Source organism: Ictidomys tridecemlineatus, chromosome 11 (genome assembly GCF_052094955.1).
Source record: "Ictidomys tridecemlineatus isolate mIctTri1 chromosome 11, mIctTri1.hap1, whole genome shotgun sequence".
NCBI classification, from domain to species: Eukaryota; Metazoa; Chordata; class Mammalia; order Rodentia; family Sciuridae; genus Ictidomys; species Ictidomys tridecemlineatus.
Genome location: NC_135487.1, coordinates 94,499,932 through 94,503,762, shown reverse-complemented (window position 1 = coordinate 94,503,762; position 3,831 = coordinate 94,499,932). Strand labels below are relative to the sequence as shown.

Here is a 3,831-nt window from a genome sequence, read left to right as displayed (position 1 = left end):
ATTAAGCCAAGATGAGGACCCAACCTTGGTGAATGGTGTGGCTGGACTTCAAAGTCTCAGGGAGCAGCCAGATTCTCCCCATGCTCACAGAGCCCTGGAGGGCCCAGCCTCTCTTTGTCAAGCAATGTCCAGAAAGAGAACAGGGAGGAAATTCTGATGAAGAAACAATAGGCAGGTCTATAAAGAGTTTTTTGAGTCACTTGTATAGTTTCTATTAAACTCAAGGGCTAAGACTAAAAGTGGCTTCTGCTGCTTATTCCTGGGTCAGCCTTGGCATCTGATGCAAATGCTCTTCCAAACCCTAGCCGGCTGGGAGGGATAATAAACCCAGTTTTGTCCAGACTGCAAGCAAAATGAAATTCTGGTATCTACACCTGATTTTATCTCAGGCAGAAAGGGAAAAAAAATAACAAAAGGTTCCTGTATCTCCTCAGCAGACCTTTAGCATGGGAATGAGTATGTTGCCCTGGTTACGAAGATCAATTGACTACAACATAGGTAAGTGCCAATCCAAACTGTCCTGTGGTGCCACATGCCTGTAATCCCAGTGACTAGAGAGGCTGAGGGAGGAAGGATAGCAACTTGGAGACCAACCTCAGCAACTTAGTGGGACCCTGTCTCAAAGAGAAAATGAAAAGGGGAGGTAAGGGGTGGGGTGTGTGGTAGAAAAGCCATTTAAGGTGTTTAAGATAAAAGGGCCCCCAAAATTTACCTGTGCTTTTATATGTGAACTTTTGAGAACAAAGGCCTAAAGGCTATATTACAATCAACACAGGTAAATTTATTATGTAGTTTTTTAAGTTTATAAGACATTTAACAATTACATTTTGGAAGTGGGTGTTTCGAGAGTAACATTCGTTAGAGTGCATGATTAGAATGTATAAGGCCCTAGAATTAGTCACCAGCATCAAAAGATACAATATAAGTAAAATAAAAATTGGGAGAATGTATCAAATATGACATTCAATTTAGAATTATTAATATCATTCCATTTTTTATCTGACAATGATATTACTCAAGGATTGATTGTCCTTTAATATCATACTTGCTTGTTGAAAGAAAACCCCTATTATCACCTAATTACCTACCACTTCTCCAATTCTGCAAAATAGTGGGGCAATAGGTTAAAAAGGGAACTTCCTTTTAGCGAACTTTTTAAAAAGTCCCCCCCTCCAAGTACTGGGGATTAAATCCGGGGCACTCTAACACTGAGCTACATCCTCAGTTCTTTTTATTTTATTTTTATTTTTTTATTTTGAGACAGGATCTCACTAAGATGCTGAGGCTGGCCTTGAACTTGTGATCCTCCTGCCTCAGCTTCCCCCACTGCTAGGATTATAGGCCTGAGCCACCTCATTCACCTCTCACACTGCTTATTGATTTCTTAGTTTTTAGGCCTCTTAAACATGATCCCAGGTATGCATTAAGACCAAGAGGTTTTTTTTTGTTGTTGTTGTTGTTTACCTCATAACAAAAAATTTTCCTAAAATCTCTCCCTTCGCCCACCCTGTTATTTTCATTTGAACATTTTATTTTAATTTATAGCTTCTATCCCAGGTTATAATCCTAAATTGTAACTATTTGCCAAAGTATTTCCACTTTCCTCATACAACTGACCTTCATTTCCTGATCTCACTTGCAGTTAGCTGCAGCCAGTTGACTGTTATAGCCAAGGGAATATAGGCAGCAAAAAGTTGATTCCAGGTCTAGCCTGCAGAGTTCTGCCACATGTAATCCTTCATTCTCTTTTTCCATTTACCAATTTCATAGATAAGATTTAAAGACCCAGAGTAGTATAGAACTGCAAAGGAGAAGTAGGTTAGTGCTTATGGAGAGAGTCCAGGATCCTAAAGACATCAGCAGCAGCCTGGTTTGATCATTCCCTAACCAAAAGCAAGTTTTTACTGGATTAGTCTTTTCAGTTCTCTCTCTCTCTACTGGACTTTGAACTCAGGCACTTTACTGCTAGGCCACATCCAAAACCCTTTTTTTTCTGAGATAGAATCTCACTAAGTTGCTCAAGGTCTTGCTAGATTGCTGACACTGGCCTTCAACTCTCATGCCTCCTGCCTCAGCCTCCCATGTCCCTGGAATTAAAGGTAAGCACCAGGGCACCCACAGGAGTTTTCTTCTTATAGAAGATTCTAGTTAATAAATTGAACAAAGAATGATAGAATTAGATTACCACCATTTTAAAAACTAATGAATTAATGAATCTAGACAATGATCATCAATGACTGATATTGTTGGTGGAAAGAGGGATCTTTGAGATTATTCACAGAATACTAAGAACCCTTCATTGAGTTCTAGGGCTCTCTTTTCTATTTACATTCACTTTCAGATCATAATCAATCCCAGGTTTTTAATACATCTATACATTGATAACTTCCAAAATTATATCTTCTTTTTTACCAATCCAGCAAAGTTCTAGATTTCTATTTTGATAACCTTCTCAAAGTCTCTACTTGGCTGCTTATAAGGAATCTAAAGCATAACATGTCTTCCGCATCTAAGTAGATGAGTCTAGGCCACTATTGTCTATCACCAAGTGACAATCTTCTAAGTGTCCCCCTCTAGGAAGTTCTTCACACAACATCCAGAGCCAGTTACCTTTTCAAAAACAAAAATCAGCACTGTAGCAGGGCTTGCTGAGATCCTTGTGGAGAATCTCTCAGAGCTTCTGCCAGCAGCCCTAGGAGGCCATGGGGCCAGACTGGTATTTGGCCTATGCTGCTGCTGAAGAGCAGGGCTCAGCAGGCGCCCTGGATTAGCGCTCTTGCAGCATGTCCCAGGGGGTCCTTCTCAATGGGCTCAATTTCAGTGTCACTTACTTCCTCACCCCCCAGCAGACACTGTTTCAGGACTGAAGTCCTTTTTGTACCTCTTGTGGTAGGCCTTCTCTGACCTGGACTCAGACAAGGTGAGGGCTGCGCAGGCCCACCAGGAGCCCTGCCCGCGCCTGGGCCACAGGACAGCACTGCACCCTGGCGCCCACTGCTGTCACAGGGACCCCTGTCGCTGTGCCAGGGGCGCCCTTTGCCCATGCCTCCCGCCTTCAGTGGTGGAGGAGAAGGTTCCCCAGACCCCGGACTTGGCTGCAGACCTACTTTTTTTCCCTGAACTCTGGCCCTGGGGTGAAAGTGGTGCCTATTTATTTGACAGGATCCCAGGGACCTTGGAGCTGTGTTGAACTCCTTGAGACATGGGAAGCTGGTCATTAAAAGAGACCTCGCTGAGGAAGAAGTGTGGGAAAAAAGTAGAATTTTACAAAATCACCTCACTCATAAAACTTGTAAAGGACAAAATTAGAGAATGAGACAGCAAAACATCACAGGTGCTCGTGAAGCATGTATACCCTAGGTTCAGGGTCAGGAGGAGGGGTTCACACAGATGGTGTCCACCATGCCTGATGGCTGGAAATTTGAGCAGCTGGTCAGGATCAGCTCGTCTTACAACTATGGGAATAAAGACATGGCCGAGCTCCTCCGTGTGGTTTCCAAAAAGCTGCCCAACACCCATATGGCACAACCAGTGAGCCCAGTGAGGAGACCAAGATTTTGAAAGAACGGGGCTCAAGGATGTGAGATGCAGCACTGACAGCCGAAGAAATGATATACTTTTGCCCAAGTTTCAGTGAACCGCCATGTCCAGAAAGTACGTCCGTGAGAAGAAAACTGCTTTTGATCATTTCTCTAGAGATCTGAGTCTGCATTCTTTTTTGCCTCAGAAACGGCTGTTGAGAGACAGCCCAGCTGTCTAAGGCCAGGCATCCCCATAGACAGGAGGCACAGGAGCCAGTGGGGCTCTCAGGGAGCCTGCTCTGTTCTTTCC

At 43.5% G+C, this 3,831-nt stretch overlaps 1 pseudogene; it reads left to right on the top strand.

Annotated features, from left to right (window-relative positions):
* Nucleotides 1–446: 446 nt before the first annotated feature.
* LOC144368610 (BTB/POZ domain-containing protein KCTD5 pseudogene) lies at nucleotides 447–3,584 on the top strand (annotated as a pseudogene).
* Nucleotides 3,585–3,831: the final 247 nt, after the last annotated feature.